This window comes from Silene latifolia, chromosome 8 (assembly GCF_048544455.1).
Source record: "Silene latifolia isolate original U9 population chromosome 8, ASM4854445v1, whole genome shotgun sequence".
Lineage (NCBI taxonomy): Eukaryota > Viridiplantae > Streptophyta > Magnoliopsida > Caryophyllales > Caryophyllaceae > Silene > Silene latifolia.
The window spans coordinates 2,059,554-2,079,750 of NC_133533.1; the positions used below are offsets into that span (position 1 = coordinate 2,059,554).

The 20,197-nt window shown below is 42.2% G+C and overlaps 1 non-coding gene across 1 annotated transcript; it reads right to left on the bottom strand.

The window, feature by feature from the left end:
* Window positions 1-2,019: 2,019 nt before the first annotated feature.
* LOC141597691 (small nucleolar RNA R71) lies at window positions 2,020-2,126 on the bottom strand. Its single transcript, XR_012522912.1, has one exon. It is a non-coding gene; the product is annotated as a small nucleolar RNA R71 (small nucleolar RNA).
* Window positions 2,127-20,197: the final 18,071 nt, after the last annotated feature.

Below are 20,197 nucleotides of genomic sequence, written 5' to 3' on the forward strand. Positions count from 1 at the left end.
TTCACTAATCATTCCCTAATTAAGCTAGTTCTTCAATTAATTGGGGTTTGAATTTGGGTTTGTAAGAAGATTGAAGGATTTCCTTCTTTATTATTTCTATTCCAAATTCCTCTTTTGCATTTGTGTTGGTATTAATTCTCTCCCTATTTTCAATTGTTTACACTTTGTTCTTCCTTCATGCTTGTTTGATTGTTTATGTTAAATTGTTGTTGTTGTTTGTTTGTTGTTGATATTTTCATCATTGTTCATCTTTTTATTGTTCATCTTTCCTTTGTTTCTCTTTCATTTGTTCATACTTGGATAGTTGTCCTCAAAGACTTAATCTTTGAGTTGATTTGGTTAAAGATTGCATCTTTAGGTTTAATCACCCTTGTTATTAGATTAAATCATCTTTCTTTACAACTATTGTTGGATTGTTGCATGTTTAGTAGTAAGATTCATCTTCTCACCATGTTTGTGACCAAAGTCTCCATCTTTATTGTTTGTTTTGCAATTAGGACCATGATTAGTGAGTAGTCTCCCACTAGGGCTCGGTTTGACCCAACATGAGTAATTTCATTAATTGAATTTCATAAAGGCTAATTATTTGGGGAAATTGGTGAGGGTAGTTTAGAGGAATGACTTGGTTTATGGATTGACTTTTGGGTAGTGTCGACTTACGACCCTTGACCACCAACGAGAGTTGGTTAGGTTGTGATTTGGATACCCGAGATTTGACCCTATTGTTGACCTCGGTTGAGACCGAAAGGGAGAACCGGGGTAGGACACCTCTAAATTAGCGTTTGAAATCGACCCTCGAGAGAGGGAGTGGGATGACCCGGGAATTGATGGGGCTTAATGACCTTAGCAAATATCGGACCACCTTGGGAAAATGCATGTTTTTGGGGTAGTCGGGTATTGAGTTAGGGATTCCGACCTTCGAACCCGAGAGGGGGGTTGGTGGGTAGTGCTAGTGTCCTATTTCGAACCCGAGAGGGGGGTCTTAGGCGAATTAGAGCCATCACCTCCTCACCTAACTACCCTTGTGATTGGCCTAGAGATTTAACTATGTGGAATTGCGAATTGTTTGGGAAGAACTGAGTCTTAGGCCGTTTAATCATTTGAATTACAACTTATCCTTCGTTCTTGCTTATTTTCCTTGCTTTTGTTAAGTTTGCATTTCATCTTGTTTTAGATAGCATTAGTATAACAACCTCATCTTTTATTTTCGACTTAGCTAAACGATCGGATTAGAACAATTAGTAATCTTTTCAACTCCTTGTGGGATCGACCCTTAATAGTGTACAACGATAAAATCGTGCACTTGCGAGGTATAGCTTGATACCATCAAGTTTTTGGCGCCGTTGCCGGGGAGTTCGGCTAGATATTAATTGTTTTCGTTCTTGTTTAGACTAAGTCTTTTGTTACTAACCCCTCTCTTGAGTGTGTAGGACTTTTTGCATGGTTAGGAGAGCTCGAAGAGGTCAACCAATTCGCCCGATTGACCACGAGATCGAAGCAACCGCGAGAAGACTAAATTCACTCCGTAGAAGAGGGCTTATAGAAACACCGATTCCTCAAGAAAATCCAGTAATTGAGGACCTTCAAGAAGAACCACGGATCTTTGAAGATTTCGAAAATCCTTTTGCAACACCGGAAACGGAAGTGACAATGGCCGCGGTTCCTATGAGAGACAACTTGGCTCCTAAAAAGGTGGTGAATCCGAGTATCGTCAAACCACCCATTCAAGCCAACAATTTCGATGTGAAGGCCACCTTGCTTCAACTTGTCCAAGGGAATCAATTCGGAGGGAGAGCCACCGAAAACCCCAACGAGCATCTCAACGAGTTCTTGGATAGTTGTGACATGTTCAAGGCCAATGGAGTCACGGAAGATGCCGTACGCCTTAGGCTTTTCCCTTACTCTTTGAGGGGAAGTGCCAAGGAATGGCTTAAAAGTTGCGAACCCGACTCTCTTCGGACTTGGGACGATGTCTCTAAGGCTTTTCTCAACAAGTATTTCCCACCCCAACGAACCGCAAGAATCAAGAGTGAGCTCCAAGGGTTCACCCAACAAGAAGATGAGACCCTTTATGAAGCATGGGAGAGATACAAGGGCCTCCAAAGGCTATGTCCTCACCACGGTATTGGGGATGATGAGCTCATCAACAATTTCTATGAAGGGTTAAACAATGAGATGAAGATGAACCTTGATTCCGGCTCGGGGAAGGGAGCGTTGGATAAGATAGATCACAAGACGGCGAAAGAGCTTATTGAAGAAATGGCTTCTCGTACCTTTCATTGGAACAATGATAGGCACAAGAGGAAAGGGAAGTCAACGGTCGAATCGGCCAACAATGTGGAAGTGAAAGAGATGATAGAAGAACTTAAGCAACAAGTTGCCTTGATGAGCTCAAGCAAGACATCTAGCAATTCTTCTATGAGGAACCAAGTCTATAGTTGTGAGCTTTGTGGAGACCAAGGACACCCACCCAATGAGTGTCCTTTGGTGGTTGGAGATGGAAGTTGTATGGAGCAAGTGAACGGGATATGGGAGTCTAGTCCGGCCAAGCAAGCGTTTAACAACAACCAATATCACCCCGGATTGAGAGCCCACCCAAACTTCTCTTATGGCTCTCAAAATGTCCAAAACCCAACCTTCCAACAAAAATCACAACAACCAAACTTCCAAACTCAAAAACAAAACACCACATTCAATCAAGGTCCACCGGGTTTCCAAGGAAGAACCTTCCAACCTAGACAACAATTTCAATCACTTAACCCACCAACCACCCAACCATTCCAACAAACCACCCAACCTTTCCAACAAAATTTCCAACCATTCCAACAACCCACCCAACCAAAGTCAAACATGGAACTCATGATGGAACAAATGATGACTCATCAAACACAATTCATCAACCATACCACCCAAAAACAAGAAGAGACAACCACTTCCATCAACCAACTTAGAACCCAAATGCAAGCCTCTCAACGAATGACGGACAACCAAATATCCCAATTGGCTACCCAAATGAGCCAACTACAAGCCTCCCAAGGTAAATTCCCGGGTAAAACCGAGGAAAATCCGAAAACCATGAATGCTATCCACTTGAGGAGTGGTAGGGATTTGGAAGACCGGGAATTCGTCAAGAAAAGGAAGAGTAGTAGACCGGGTAATGTCATTGAACCTCAAGTTGTGGTTGAACCTCCTAAGGTAATTGAAGAAAAGGAGGGAGAAGAGGAACTCGTGGAAATTGTTGTGGAAACTCCAAAAGTGATTGATGAACCAACAAGGGTGGTTGAAGAGCCTCAACAACAAGTGGTAAGAACTTATGTACCACCGGTTCCCTTTCCACAAAGGTTGGCAAGAGCCAAACTTGAACAAAAGTATGGGAAGTTCATGGATATGATGAAGGGTATCAACATTACTATGCCTTTCATTGATGCCGTAAAGGAGATTCCAAGCTATGGAAAGTTCTTGAAGGAGCTCATCTCAAACAAAAACTCCTTAAGCCCGACAACCACGGTGAACTTATCCAAGGAGTGTAGTGCAATTCTCATGAATGAGGCTCCTCAAAAGCTTGAAGACCCGGGGAGTTTTTCCATACCTTGTAAGATTGGGACCGTGCACATTGAGAGGGCTTTGTGTGATTTGGGGGCTAGCATTAGTCTTATGCCCCTCAAAATTTTCAAGAAGTTGAAAGGTTATGAGCTTTCACCAACAAGGGTTTCTCTCCAACTTGCCGATAGGTCGGTAAGATACCCGATTGGTCTTGTGGAGGATGTCCCGCTCAAGGTGGGGAAACTTGCATTTCCATGTGATTTCTATGTTATGGACATCCCCGAAGACTCAAATATTCCCATCATATTGGGGCGCCCTTGCCTTGCTACGGGGGGTGCCATGATTGATGTGAAGAATGGGAAGCTTTCTCTACAAGTGGGAGAGGAAAAGGTTGAATTCTCCTTGAACAAGGCTATGAAAGAGCCTTCGGAAGAAAAGTCTTGTTATATGATTGATGTGGTAGAAGAATGGGTTGATATGAAGAAATTTGATGAAGACAAAGGTTTACAAGGGTTCCTTGAGGGCAAGGTAAAGGATTGCAAGGAACACCGGGAGTATGCTTTGGCTATGGAAGCTACAATTGAAGAAGACTCGGACAAAGAATTTGAAAGCTTGAGAGGAGATGGTAAAAAGGAGGAGAGATCTACGCCTCCTCAAGTGGAGTTGAAACCTCTTCCTTCTACTCTTAAACATGCTTTCCTTGGCCCTAATGACACTTACCCTATTATTGTCAATAGTGCACTCAATGACACCGAACTTCAAAAGCTACTTGATGTTGTGAAAAAATACAAGGATGTCATTGGGTACTCAATTGATGATATCAAGGGGATTAGCCCTTCTTTTTGCACCCATCGCATTCATTTGGAGGATGAGAGTGCATCTTCCATTGAGCCTCAACGCCGCCTTAACCCCGCTATGAAAGAAGTGGTTAGGAAGCAGGTGTTGAAGCTCTATGATGCAAGCATAATATACCCTATCTCCGATAGTGCGTGGGTGAGCCCGGTGCATGTTGTGCCGAAGAAGGGCGGGGTCACGGTAGTCACCAATGATAAGAACGAACTCATTCCAACAAGAGTCACAACCGGGTGGAGGATGTGTATAGACTATAGGCGCCTTAACAAGGCAACTAGGAAAGACCATTTCCCCCTCCCTTTCCTTGACCAAATGTTGGAAAGACTTGCCCAACATTCTCATTTTTGCTACCTTGATGGGTTTTCGGGATTTTTCCAAATCCTGATTCACCCTAATGACCAAGAAAAGACCACCTTCACGTGCCCATTTGGCACCTTTGCCTATAGGCGCATGCCCTTTGGGCTTTGCAATGCGCCGGCTACGTTTCAAAGATGCATGCTTGCGATATTTTCTGAATATGTTGAGAATATCATGGAGGTGTTTATGGACGATTTCTCCGTCGTAGGCACCTCATTTGATGGTTGTCTAGCTAATTTGGGTAAGGTCTTGAAAAGATGTCAAGAGAGTGGTCTAGTCTTGAATTGGGAGAAATGTCACTTCATGGTGACATCCGGGGTCGTTTTGGGTCATGTAGTGTCAAGTAAAGGCTTGGAAGTTGATCAAGCCAAGATTGAAGTGATCAAAACTTTACCCCCTCCCACTAATGTGAAAGGAATTAGAAGTTTTCTTGGGCATGCCGGTTTTTACCGGAGATTTATCAAGGATTTTTCTTTGATTGCCCGACCTTTAACATTGTTGCTTGGAAAAGATGTGCCATTTGAATTTACTAATGAGTGTTTGGATGCTTTCAATAGGTTGAAAGAAGCTCTCATCACCGCTCCGATTATGCAACCTCCCACTTGGGGAGAACCTTTCGAGTTGATGTGCGATGCTAGTGATGTAGCGGTGGGAGCAGTGCTTGGACAAAAGAAGAATGGTAAACTCCATGCCATATATTATGCAAGCAAGACCTTGGATGAAGCTCAATCACACTACACCACCACCGAAAAGGAGCTTTTGGCGGTCATTTATGCCATGAACAAGTTTCGTTCTTATTTGGTGGGCTCTAAGGTAATTGTGCACACCGATCACACGGCGTTGAGGCACTTGCTAATCAAGAAGGAGTCAAAACCACGCTTGATTCGGTGGATTCTTTTGCTACAAGAGTTTGATATTGAAATTCGAGACAAGAAAGGTGTAGAAAATGTGGTAGCCGATCATCTTTCTCGGCTATTACATGTGAAGGGTAAGGATGGATTGCCTATTGATGACTCCTTGCCGGATGATCAATTGTTCGCACTTGCTTTGATGGATGTCCCTTGGTACGCGGATTATGTCAATTACTTGGTATCCGGGGTCATCCCACATGGTTATGACTCCCATAAGAAGAAGAAGTTCTTTCACGATCTTAAGCAATATTTTTGGGAGGAACCATGCCTTTACAAGTCTTGTGCGGATGGGATAATTAGAAGATGCATCCCGAACGAAGAGGTACAACCCATAATCTCTCATTGCCATGACATGCCAAGTGGAGGGCATGGTAGTTCACGAAAAACAGCCGCAAGGGTACTTCAATGTGGCTTTTATTGGCCTTCTTTATTCCATGATGTGGCCGCCTACGTCAAGAAGTGTGACAAGTGTCAAAGAAGTGGTAACATTTCAAAGAGGCATGAAATGCCAATGAACTACATACTTGAAGTGGAGGTATTCGATGTATGGGGCATAGACTATCAAGGCCCTTTTCCCTCATCAAATGGGAATGAGTATATCCTTGTAGCGGTGGACTACGTGAGCAAATGGGTGGAAGCAATCCCAACAAAGACTTGTGACGCGAAATCGGTGACCAAACTCATGGAGACGATCATATTCCCACGGTTTGGGGTTCCACTAATTGTGATTAGTGACCGTGGAACTCATTTCCGGGAAAGGACTCTTGATGCTCTACTTAAGAAACATGGGGTGCAACATAGGCGGAGTCTTGCCTATCACCCACAAGCTAACGGCCAAGCCGAAATCTCTAACCGCGAAATCAAGATGATCCTTGAAAAGACCGTGAGCCGGTCAAGGAAATATTGGTCTACCAAGCTCAATGATGCATTGTGGGCTTACCGGACCGCCTTCAAAACACCAATAGGAACTTCACCGTTCCGGTTGGTGTACGGGAAGCCTTGCCATTTGCCGGTTGAGTTGGAGCACAAGGCGCATTGGGCAATCCGCCTCCTTAACTTTGACTTGAAAAGCGCCGGAGAGAAGCGGCTACTTGACATCAACGAGCTTGAAGAATTTAGGCTAGAGGCTTATGAGAGCTCTAGATTGTATAAGGAGAGGACCAAAAGATTTCATGACAAGGCCATCATTCGGAGAGAGTTCAAGGAGGGGGAGTTGGTTCTCCTCTTTAACTCAAGGTTCAAGTTGTTTGCGGGAAAGCTCAAGTCTAAGTGGTCGGGACCCTTCACCGTGGTCCGCGTCTTTCCACATGGTGCCGTTGAAATATCCGATGGGGATCAACCCTTCAAGGTGAACGGGCAAAGGCTCAAGCACTATGTTGCCGGAACTCCTATTATCAAGAATGTGAGCTACATCGCCACCTTTATTCCAAATTATTGATTGTTATTCATAACTCCGTCGAGCCTACGACATTAAACAAGGGCGCTACATGGGAGGCAACCCATGCATCTTTGTAAATAACTTGCATTCTAGACTAGTAGTGAGAGATTTGGAGTCGTATTTTGTCTATTTGGATTAGTGACGGAGGTCACTTTTGAAGAACACAAGTATTATTTTCGTTGACCCGAAATCCCGACATCATGCGTCGGTGTAATTGAGGAAAACATGAATCCCGGGGTCAATGAAAAAGCTCAAAGTCGAGTTGAAGAAAAATTGAGCAAATTGGAAGAACACAACAAAAATTAGCTGTATGTTGTGTTTTGCCGGTGGACCGGCAGCCGGTTGGTCCACCGGCAGCGAGGCCAAACAAAATTGTTGAGAAATTTAAGTAGTGGTGTGTTTTGCCGGTAGGCCGGCAACCGGCTCACCGGCATAACACACCTGGCAAGATGAAAACACGAAGAATTGATGATGAGGAGTGTGTTTTGCCGGCAGGCCGGCAACCGGCCCACCGGCATGACACACCTGAAGACTTGGCAAATTTTTAAAATTGGTGAAGAGGAGTGTTTTGCCGGTAGGCCGGCAACCGGCTCACCGGTAAAACACTCATACTATGATACTGGAAGTTGATTTTTGAGTAGGAGTGTGTTTTGCCGGTAGGCCGGCAGCCGGCTCACCGGCAGAACACACCTGTTATGTGGGAAATTCAATTAAGGAGAGTGCTTTGCCGGTGGACCGGCAGCCGGTTGGTCCACCGGCAGCGAGGTCAAATTTTTGAAGGAGAAATTCGAAAATTAAAAAAAAAGGGAGAGTGTGTTTTACCGGCAGACCGGCTGCCGGTTCGCCAACCGGCAAAACACACCCGCAGAAAACAAATAACAACACGAGACCCCCCTTTTCCAATTCATTTCTTCACTTCTCCTTCATCACTCCTCCATAATTTTTCCCCCTTTCTAACCCTAACTCCATTAAAACTCAATCAAACTTCCCCCTACCTTCACCAATCTCCTCCAATCATCAAAATGGCCGGAAGAAGAACAAGAGCCGACATAGAAAGGGACCAAGCGGCATTGATTGCTCAAGCGGCGACCGATACATACCCCGATCCGGACTTTCCTACAGTCGAGTTTGCCACACCAACTATGAAGGGTAAGTTTATTCTCTTCAAAAATCGCCCCCTCACCCCTACTAAGTTTCTTCATCATCCGTCTTTGTCTACCCTTGGGATTGCTAGGGAGACGGAAACTCTTTTTGCGGGGTGTGGTATGAGGGGCATATTTACCATGCATGAGTATACTTACCCTCGGATCACATGGGAATTTTTGAGTAGTCTTAAGATTACCAAACACCGGCAAACCGGGATGGTGGCTACCCTTAACTTTAGACTCATGAACCGGGAGCACAACATCACTTTGGGTCGGTTGGCTCAAATTTTTGGGCTGGAAAATGCGCAGGAGCATACCCCGCCCGCTGATTTTCACTATTCCCGTGTTTGGAAAGCGATTTCGGGCATTGATGATCAACCCGGGGTGAAGAGGCCCGCGATAAGTTGCCATAATCCCGTCATTCGGGTGTGGCATAGATGTATGGGGTGCACCGTTCTTGCGGTGGATGAGCCATGGGTGTTTAGGACCCACGAGCTTGAAATATTGGGCTCCTACTTGTTCACAAAACCCACCCCCTTCCGAATTAATGTGGCTCACTACCTAGCCCTCAACCTATCCAAGATTGCAAGTTCTCCGGGGCATAGAACCCCGATACATGTGGGTGGCATGATCACCCGAATTGCCCGCAATATGGACCGTCCGATTGACCTTTCTACGATGAATTGGATAGCCGGGGACACTTACTTGTCAAAGCACTACTTGACCACAAAACTCGAGTGGCTCAAAGAGAACCCCAATGACGGCCTTGAATATTGGCGAATCAATCACAAGAACTCCATCCGGCTTCCAAATGTTACCGCCATCAAAATTGAGAAGGACAAGGAGTTCTATCTCCTTGATATTGAACAAGACCCACCCACCGACCAACCTCCCCCTAATCCTACTCGTGTTTATTCACGAGACCGTCGAGTGGACACTCAATCCACCCTCCGATATCAAATGCCACAAACTCATCAACCTCCTCCGTGGCAATTTCAACAAGGTGAGGGATCCTCCTCGGGCACACCTACTTATCCTCCCTTACCACCATCTCTCACCGAGTGGATGGAGAGGATGGACATTGCCACGGCGAAAGCCGCTAGTGAGAGGGACGTTTTGGGAAGGAAGTTGGACCGGATATACTGTGATCAAGCTACCGGTACTTATCCCATCTACGATGATTTTTGTCGGCGAGAGTACGTGGACTACGCGGACCCTCACCCCTCTTACTTCACCTGGCCCGATGGGAACTACTCGAGAGAGGATGGGAGCATGGCCCGCGGAGGTTTCAACCTCCAACCGGATTACTTTGCGCGCCCCGTTTTCCCACCTATGCCCGAGTCTAGACCGGAGGGGCATGATGCCCAATGGCTAGGGGGAGTTCGGCCCTATTTTGCTAGTGATGCGGGTGCGTCGGGATCGGGTGGTGGTTTCACGGGAGGTGATGGCGGTGTGATGAATATGAGTGGAGACTTCACGGGAGGTCTCATGGGTACCGGCGGTGGTGGAAGTAACTTCACCTTCAACCAAGAGGATTTAGTTCAAGGCTCCGACTTCATTACCGGAGATAACAATGATGAAGATGATGATGATGAGATGGGGTCTTAGTCCCCGAGTTGATGGTTTTTATCCTCCCTTTTCAATCCAAATGACAAGTACGATCTCTCCCTTTTATCCAAATTTCTCATTCATGTTTAAATTTTTCGCATGCATTTAGTTGATAAAGCATTTAGTTGCATCATATAGGATTGCATTAGATTTCAATTTTGTAATATATTGTCACATTTAGTAATTGCATTCACTTAGCCTAATTTGCATTGTCATTTCAATTTAGCATATAGAATAGAGCATGCATTGCATTTTCAAAACAAAAACCAACTAAAAATTGAAAAATGACAAAAACCACCAAAAACATGTTAATTTATTTCACTAATATGCCCTCCCATGTCTATAAATAAGTGTGGGGAGGGCCTAAAAAAAAAAACAAAAACATGCTTTTAATTTGAATTCCCTCCACACATTTATTTCCATTTGGAAGTAATGTAAATAAATAAGTGTGGGGAGGGAGTTCTCATATCAAAAAACCCAAAAATATGTCTTTTTAATTTTTCAAAACCAAAAATCACAAAAATATGTTATTTTCCCTTTGAAAAATCAAAAATCAAAAAATATGTTCATTTCTTTTCCTTATTCACTCCCTATGCTTTTGTCCATTGAGGACAATGTACATCTCAAGTGTGGGGAGGGAAATATCCACTCTTGTGAATATTTGTTTATAATTGTAAATGTTTATAAATTAGAGAAAATGCCTAAAAATTGAAAAATTTCTGAAAAATTCAAAAAAATTGCATTGTATATATATGTTTTGTCTAACCTTTGGCATGACACATTGACCACTTGAGGCAAAAAGGAGCTAGAAGACCGCTTGGTATAATCCTTCCTATCTCTTACTCCTTTTTACTATTCTTTCTTTTTGGTATCTTTGATATTTTGAAGGAGAATGGGAATTTTGTTGCTTTGGGTGTCTCCTTGGGAGACCGTTTGGAATTTTGGTGTTGATGTGCTGCTAGGTTTAGCCAATTTGTTGTACGTTTCATTTCATGTTTATTTAAATTTCCGCATGCATTTGTTCACATGTAAATACTTGTTGCATTTCTTTCTTTTGCATTGAGTTTGTAAATAAGTTTTTAAGGAAGAACATGGTCAAAGGAAGGGAACCAAGTACCCCCATGATGAACTAATGTGTCCAATAGTGCCTTTCCCCTCCTCGTGACTCGCGCCCGTGGCCTCTTAGTTAGCCGAGGAAGGAGGGCTTGACCAATGAGTTTGGACCGATCTTGTGAGACCTAGGGCCGTAGACTAGACCTTTGGCTTGACTTAGCTACTCAAAGGTAAGGGTAGAGCCTCCTAGGGTGGGTACATTCATACCCCGCCCTCATCTAGGTTCGAGAGTAGGTCTCCTCGCGAGGCGTGTCACATCATTACGCATAAGTGTGTCGCATCGTCCTTAGACCATGAAATTGCATTACATTTTTGTGCATATGATATGAAGCAAAAATCAGTTTTTATGTGCCTCACATAGCCACATAGCCTTGTTTTCTCCCCTACATTGTTTCCCTTTTTTATTCACCCCCTTTGAGCTTAGCCTTTTTCATTTGGCAAACCCACCTAAATAGCTACATTCCCATAACCACCCTTCCTTAACCAAGAATTGGTCGGTTTAGTAGTTGTGTTGTAGGAGGTGATTTGGGACGTGACGGTGGATGGCTTGCACATCCACTTGGGTCGGATTTCGAGGTGAACTTGGTTTGTAAATAAATAAGAGGTTTTGAAAAAAGAAATGAAAAACAAAATAGAAAAGTGAAAAAGTCATGAAAAAATCAAAAAAATGAGTTGTGTTGTATATATTTGTTTGTTGTCAAGAAAAAGAAAAAGGCAAGCAACACCCCTACTCATCATTTAAAGGGGTAGAAAAAGCCGTTGCTAAATAAAAAGGGGCAAATTGATGTTTTTCCAAAGATGAGTCGGGTTTGCACATTTTTTGCATGACTTGGGAAACCGAGTCGTTGTTACGGTGTAGACGTTACCATTTGTTGAAATAAAAGGAGTTTTATCAAATTTTTCCTACTTGAGTTGGGTTTATGCAATTTTTGCATAGTTTTGGTCATCATTGCTATGTTAGGGCATAGACGTGTCTCATGTGTTGCAATAAAGAGATGGGATGTGATGTGTCGACGATTCTTGATTTGAACCCCACATGTCCAAACGGTGCTTGCACCAATACCGTTTCGACCTTCTCCTTAGCCCCGTTGTAACCCTTGCTTCATGTCTTGTGCATTTTCCCATTGTTTGCATTTCATTGGACATAGGACGATTTTACACATTAGATTGCGGGCACGTTTTCGCTAGTCGAGTTAGTCGAGTGATTTTGGTTACTTTTTGTCACAAAAATCACCTTGTTCTTTCATTGAGTGACGAGTGAAAACCGTGAGGATGTCGTTGCCTTGGTCCCCTTAGTCATGGGTCCTTTGGTTGAATCTTGTGTCGGTTTTGTAATTCTCGGCGGACTTGCCCTTTCTTCCCTTTCCCCGCTCTTGAATTTGTTTCTTGAGCATTGGTCATACAAGGGTTGCTTTCGTCACATTTAGGGGGTTGGCACCTCAATTGGCACTTCTGAGACGGTACTCCCGACCAAGACCGTGTTTTGTTGCTTGAACAATTCGGCCACTTAGATGAGGAAAGTGGATCATTTTGTTAGATGCATTCTATTTGTTGATTACATGCTTTCGTGATGAATGTGTCGAAAGTTTTGTAGCAAGACCCAACTTGCCTTGCAATAGGGCACTCTCCCCTCATGGGTGTCAAATTGTGAGTTGAAGGGGCGTTGAGTGCGCTAATACTCGATCGGTTTAAGTAGTAATTTAGTTGAGTGATGCTTATATTGTGCATCCACTCTCCATATCTATTATAATAATGCTTTGTGCATTTGGTTTAGGGACTTACTCGGGGACGAGTAAGGCTTAAGTGTGGGGAGGTTTGATATACGATTAATTTACCTCTAATTCCCTCTTTCTTTTATGCATACCGACTCATAACGAGTCGGTTTCGGGTGTTTTTCCTTGCATTTTGTGCCCGATGCCCGTACTTGTTACCTTGTGCATCCTTTTGTAGGAAACGATCCAAGTATGGAGAAATTGGGGCAAGAAAGGCACCCCATTGCCTTTACATGAAGAAGAGGTGAAGAAATGCTGAAGAGTGTGTTTTGCCGGCAGACCGGCAGCCGGTCTAGCCACCGGCAAAACACACCCCAGAGAATGACTTAAGATTTTGAAGAAAAGTTGAGGAATGTGCTTTGCCGGCAGGCCGGCAACCGGCCCACCGGTAAAGCACAGCAAGTGGGATTAATTGGAGAATTTGGTGAAAAACAAGCTTGGCCTCGCTGCCGGTAGGAGCACCGGCAGCCGGTCAACCGGCATTTCACACATCACAAAGAAGAAGAAAGTCCTAAAGAAGGTGTTTTGCCGGCAGGCCGGCAACCGGCCCACCGGCAAAACACAGATGCCAGATGTTTTAATTCTTTGCACGGTTTTGCCGGTAGGAGCACCGGCTGCCGGTGCACCGGCAAAACGCAGCAGACGGGATTTTGGGCTTTTCTTCCTCTTTTCTTCTTAATCTTGTACAAGCCTATAAATACCCCTCTCCTTAAACCCTTTGACACACAACCCTAGATCTGAATTATTTCCCTTTCCAAGTTTCAAACTTTGTTAATTATTTCACTAATCATTCCCTAATTAAGCTAGTTCTTCAATTAATTGGGGTTTGAATTTGGGTTTGTAAGAAGATTGAAGGATTTCCTTCTTTATTATTTCTATTCCAAATTCCTCTTTTGCATTTGTGTTGGTATTAATTCTCTCCCTATTTTCAATTGTTTACACTTTGTTCTTCCTTCATGCTTGTTTGATTGTTTATGTTAAATTGTTGTTGTTGTTTGTTTGTTGTTGATATTTTCATCATTGTTCATCTTTTTATTGTTCATCTTTCCTTTGTTTCTCTTTCATTTGTTCATACTTGGATAGTTGTCCTCAAAGACTTAATCTTTGAGTTGATTTGGTTAAAGATTGCATCTTTAGGTTTAATCACCCTTGTTATTAGATTAAATCATCTTTCTTTACAACTATTGTTGGATTGTTGCATGTTTAGTAGTAAGATTCATCTTCTCACCATGTTTGTGACCAAAGTCTCCATCTTTATTGTTTGTTTTGCAATTAGGACCATGATTAGTGAGTAGTCTCCCACTAGGGCTCGGTTTGACCCAACATGAGTAATTTCATTAATTGAATTTCATAAAGGCTAATTATTTGGGGAAATTGGTGAGGGTAGTTTAGAGGAATGACTTGGTTTATGGATTGACTTTTGGGTAGTGTCGACTTTTACCCTTGACCACCAACGAGAGTTGGTTAGGTTGTGATTTGGATACCCGAGATTTGACCCTATTGTTGACCTCGGTTGAGACCGAAAGGGAGAACCGGGGTAGGACACCTCTAAATTAGCGTTTGAAATCGACCCTCGAGAGAGGGAGTGGGATGACCCGGGAATTGATGGGGCTTAATGACCTTAGCAAATATCGGACCACCTTGGGAAAATGCATGTTTTTGGGGTAGTCGGGTATTGAGTTAGGGATTCCGACCTTCGAACCCGAGAGGGGGGTTGGTGGGTAGTGCTAGTGTCCTATTTCGAACCCGAGAGGGGGGTCTTAGGCGAATTAGAGCCGTCACCTCCTCACCTAACTACCCTTGTGATTGGCCTAGAGATTTAACTATGTGGAATTGCGAATTGTTTGGGAAGAACCGAGTCTTAGGCCGTTTAATCATTTGAATTACAACTTATCCTTCGTTCTTGCTTATTTTCCTTGCTTTTGTTAAGTTTGCATTTCATCTTGTTTTAGATAGCATTAGTATAACAACCTCATCTTTTATTTTCGACTTAGCTAAACGATCGGATTAGAACAATTAGTAATCTTTTCAACTCCTTGTGGGATCGACCCTTAATAGTGTACAACGATAAAATCGTGCACTTACGAGGTATAGCTTGATACCATCAGCGCCAAATTAGTGAAAAGTAATCACAACGGTTATATTAGAACCCGTTTTTAATACTTTTTAACAACGGTTGTAGACTCAATAACCGTTGTTATTAATATTATGAAAATCTTAAGAACGACATATTGCTTTATTCTGCTATACGCTACAAAACACAAACACAAGCTAATACTGCTACTATATCATCCTCCATTCCTCCCTGATCGTCTCTCTGTCTTCATCTCCGTCACTGTTGTCACGTCTTCTCTCCCTCATCGTGTTTATCAATCAGGTATATATATGTTTATAGTTTGTTGATAATTTAGCTTAATTGCTTTCCTGAATTTCGTTTATTTGTTTGCCTATTATTGTATTTTCTGAATTAGTTGCCTATTATTACGAATGTAGAATAATGACTCGAACTTGGGTGATTGATGCAAATATGAGTGACCGCACCTACAAGGATGGTTTAGCTGAATTTTATGAATTCGTTTCGAACAATTTGAAAGGTTCTTCTAGTATTGCATGTCCTTGTGAAAGATGTGGTAATATTAGCTATATGGCTTTTCCGGACGTTAAAATACACCTAGAAAAGTGGAGATTTAGTCGATCCTATACACTTTGGATTTTTCATGGGGAATCATTAGAGGAAGAGAATAACTCTGAAGAAGATGATGTTGAGGTACACGAAAGGCTAACTGATGATCCTGAGTTTGCCGAGTTTTTTGAGTTGGAAGAGTTGGAAGTAGAGAAGTTGAATGTTGGGTCTATAGATAATGAAGAGAATGATGATGAGTCCATTGCTTTTGAAGATGTAGGTGATGACACTAGTAATTGGGATGACCTTAACAACATGTATGAGAAGTTGTGTGAGTCCAAGCACCTCTCGTATCCCGGTTGTAAGTTCACAAAAATGTCGACTGTGGTGAAGTTGTATAATATCAAGGGGGCAAATGGGGTGAGTGACACGTGTTTCACTAGTTTTTTAGCCTTGATAAAGGAGTTGCTTCCTGATGGTAATGTTCTACCTGTTAAGACATATGAGGCGAAAAAACTAATAAGAGGAGTGGGTATGAAATATGAGAAAATACATGCATGTCCAAATGATTGCATATTGTATCGGAAATTATATCAAAACTTAACCAATTGCCCTAAATGTTTGGAGTGGCGTTATAAGGATAAGGAAGGGATCCCGGCTAAGGTGTTGTGGTATTTTCCATTGATACCAAGAGTCATAAGGATTTATGCGAATTCCGATGATGCAAAAATGTTAACTTGGCATGAAACAGGAAGAATAAATGATGGAAAGCTAAGACACCCGGCAGATGGTAAGCAATGAAAATCGTTCGACGCTAAGTATCCCGAGTTCGGCAATGAACCTAGAAACTTACGTCTAGCGCTGTCCACTGATGGAATGAACCCACACGGAAACATGAGTAGCCAACATAGTACTTGGCCAGTAGTGTTGGCTATTTATAACTTACCTCCATATGTTTGCATGAAAAGAAAGTATTTGATGTTGTCGTTGTTAATTTCCGGCCCTAAACAACCTGGAAATGATATAGATGTATATTTGGAACCTCTTCTAGATGATTTGCGATTGTTGTGGGATAGTGGGATAGAAGTATTTGATGCATATAAGAACGAAACTTTCAATTTGAGAGCGATGTTATTGTGTACAATATCTGACTATCCGGCTTATGGCGACCTTTCTGGGCACACAGTTCATGGGAAAGAGGCTTGTCCATTGTGTGGGGAGGATATCGAGTCTGAATACTTGAAGTCTTCTCGTAAGTATGTGTATATGGGAAATAGGAGGTTCTTGTCTCATGACCATTGTTATCGCAAGATGCAAAAAGCATTCAATGGAAGACAAGAACTTCGTCAACCTCCTAGAATTTTGAGTGGGCATGAAGTTTATCAAAAAGTAAAGCATATTGAGATAGATTATGGGAAGAAGAGCGGCTCTAAATTGTCTACTCGTGGGTATAAGAAAAGATCCATATTTTTTGATAAACTTCCATATTGGCCTGACCTGGAGGTCAGGCATTGCCTCGATTTCATGCACATTGAGAAAAATGTCTCTGATAATATTATCAATACCTTTCTGAATGTTCCTGGTAAAACAAAGGATAACGCCGCAGCTAGGGAGGATATGAAAATGATGGGTATTAGGCTAGAGTTTGCACCACAAAAGAGAGGTAATCGTACATTTTTACCGCCAGCAGCTTTTTACCCTTTCACGGAATGAGAGAAAAGAGTTACGTGCATGCTTGAATGGAATTAAAGTGCCACATGGTTATTCGTCGAACATCAAAAGCCTAGTGTCGATGCAAGACCTAAAACTCACCAGGTTAAAGTCACATGATTGTCACACTTTGATGCAACAATTACTACCTGTGGCTATTCGTTCCATTTTACCCGAAAAGGTAAGATATGCTATAACTAGATTCTGTCTCTTCTTCCAGTCCATATGCGAGAAAGTCATCGATCCCGATGACGCGGATTCATTGCAGGACCTCGTTGTAACCTCTCTTTGTCAATTGGAAATGTATTTTCCACCCTCTTTCTTCACTATCATGATTCATCTGACCATTCACTTGGTTAGGGAGATTTTGTACCTTGGGCCCGTGTACTTGAGATACCAGTATCCTTTCGAAAGATTGATGAAAGTCTACAAGGATTATACATCTAATCGGTATCGTCCGGAAGGTTGTATTGCTGAACGCGCTATTTTAGACGAAGCTCTTTCATATTGTTACGCTCATCTCTCCCCGAGGAGTTGATTGGCGTTCTAAAAAATCGTCATAGTGACTGGATGACCGGAAAAGGTATTAGGGGCCGGGTTGAAAAAAATTGTGACACGTGAAATGTTGCATTTAGCACACATGTATGTGCTAAACAACGAAGATGAGGTGCAACCTTATATTCAACAACACAAAGATGAGCTCAAATACGATCACCAAAACAAGACCGAGAAGTGGATTGCGAACGAGCATACGAAGACGTTTCCAGAGTGGTTTAGGAATATTGTCTTACAGTGTACTGATCAAACTGGTGATGACATCTCTCCTAGGTTACTACGTCTTGGTTTAGGTCCAAATGCCAGGGTCACCTTTTACAACAGTTTTGCCATTAATGGATATACTTTTTACACCCGCGAGCAAGATGAGGTGAGCACAATGCAAAATAGTGGTGTGAGTTCTGAATTTGAGGCAATGCACTTTGCTACTTCAAAAGATAAAAAGCCTATTTGGGGAAAATGCCTTTATTATGGTGTTATTCAAGAAATATTGGTACTAGATTACATTGATTTCACAATGCCTTTGTTTCGATGTAATCAAGTTGATAACAACAACATCCATTGTGTCCGAAAGGATAAGATGGGATTTACGTTGGTCAATCTGGGTAAGGTTGGCAATAATAAGGATGATCCTTTCATAATGGCATCCCAAGCTAAACAAGTGTTCTATGTCACCGATCCTATGGATAAGAAGTGGTCTGTTGTACTGTCTATAAGGAAAAGAAGGAGTAGTCCATCCGATAATGGTGATGATGATCAGGATGTCGTTTTTGAGGGAATGGATCGATCTACCACTTTGTATCTTATTTCGACGATGTTGACACTGATCATGAGGACACCGAAAGCATCTATATGCGTGATGACCATGGTGAAGGTATTTGGGTTAACGAAGAAACTATGACATCCAAGAAACGTCCCCGATCCTCGAGATAGTTCATCGGACACGGTATGCATGCATCTTTGGTGTTGTCTTATTTTCTTGATCTTATTATTAGATGTGGATGCTTTGGTGTTGAAATTGTCAATAATGTTGCGATATGGTGCTTCTGCTGTTACAGTATGTATTGTTACAGGTTTGGACTGTAATGGAATTAATGTAATTTTTTAAAAAAAAAGAGGTTCGACAATAACAACGGTTATATTTAAATTACCCGTTGTTAATACTTTCAACAACGGGTGTAGTACCTCTACCCGTTGTCAATTATTGTTTTTGACATATTTCATTTTGGCGCTAATTTGGTGAAAATATATTACAACGGGTATATTTTAACCGTTGTAATAAACTTTTGACAACGGTTTACTTTTATTGACCCGTTGTTATTAACATATAACAACGGTTCTTCTTTGAGCACCCGTTGTCAATAGTTTGTCTTAATAAAAAACTAATATAGAAACCCATACAAAGATGCCATACACAAACACACACAACATTATTATTAGTTCAACCGTTGGGTATCCTGAGTTAATTCTACTCTCTTCCTCGCTTTTTACATTCTCGTCGCGCCGTCGCCGCCCGCTTTCCGAAGCCCGATTCCGTTGCCTTCCCTTATCATCCTGCTCGTTCTCTTTATCATCATCATCAACAGGTATGTTCACTTTAATTTTGTGTTTCGTCATTAGGGTTTTAAGACGATCATCTTGTTTCTTTTTCATGCATCTGTTTGTTTTTCGTCTTCTTTGTTATCTTATTTATCATCCCGCATCATCTACTTTACTCCTCTTATCAGGGTTTAGGATTTTAGAAGCTCAATCTGTTGTTTTAAATTTTCATTCCTATTAGGGTTTAGGGTTTTAGATAATACTCTGCATGTACGTTGTTAAGTTGTTCATTTCCAGCTATATCATTCATATTTGGGTTTTAGGATTATCATGGGTGAAAAACGTAAAAGAAGTCAAAAGAATAATGAGCCTGGTGATAATAAGCCTGGTGAGAAGGGTGCTACGAAGTGCAAGAAAGTCCTTGCAGCTATAGCCGCTAAAACAAATTGTTCCAATTAACATGGAGTGAGATGGGTTTCCCTCTTTGTCCAAATGCGGGTCTTTTCTCCAATTGGATTGGTGCTTGCACAAGACAGTTTGTGCCTATCCATTTAAATGATGTTAGAACTTTGAATCCAAAATTGGCGGAATTATACTTGGCTCGTGTAAAGGAAGGCTTTATTATACCCGATAAAAGCCATGATGAGTATTTAATGCATAAGGCGGCGGATGTCCACAGCGGTGGAAGTGTGGCGTTGCTAGGGATTGGTTGTATGTGGACAAGGCAACGGGGAGATGCGTAAGAGCCCACCGGAAAACAAGTGTCCCACCATCAAGCAGAAGAATGGGATCTTTTCAAAAGATGAGAACTACGAGAAGTTTCAGGTTAAATATCCTCGCCTTTTAACGATTTACCTATCATTTTTTTAATTAATGAGTCCTTTATATAATCTTTTTATTATCTCATCTACTTGCGCTTTTATATAATTATTTGAAGGCCGTTAGCAGAAGAAATCGTGCTAACATTTCATGCAAGAAGGGGAAATTCTATGGTTCTCGAGGCGGTTCTGAGAAAGATAGAAGAGGACCTC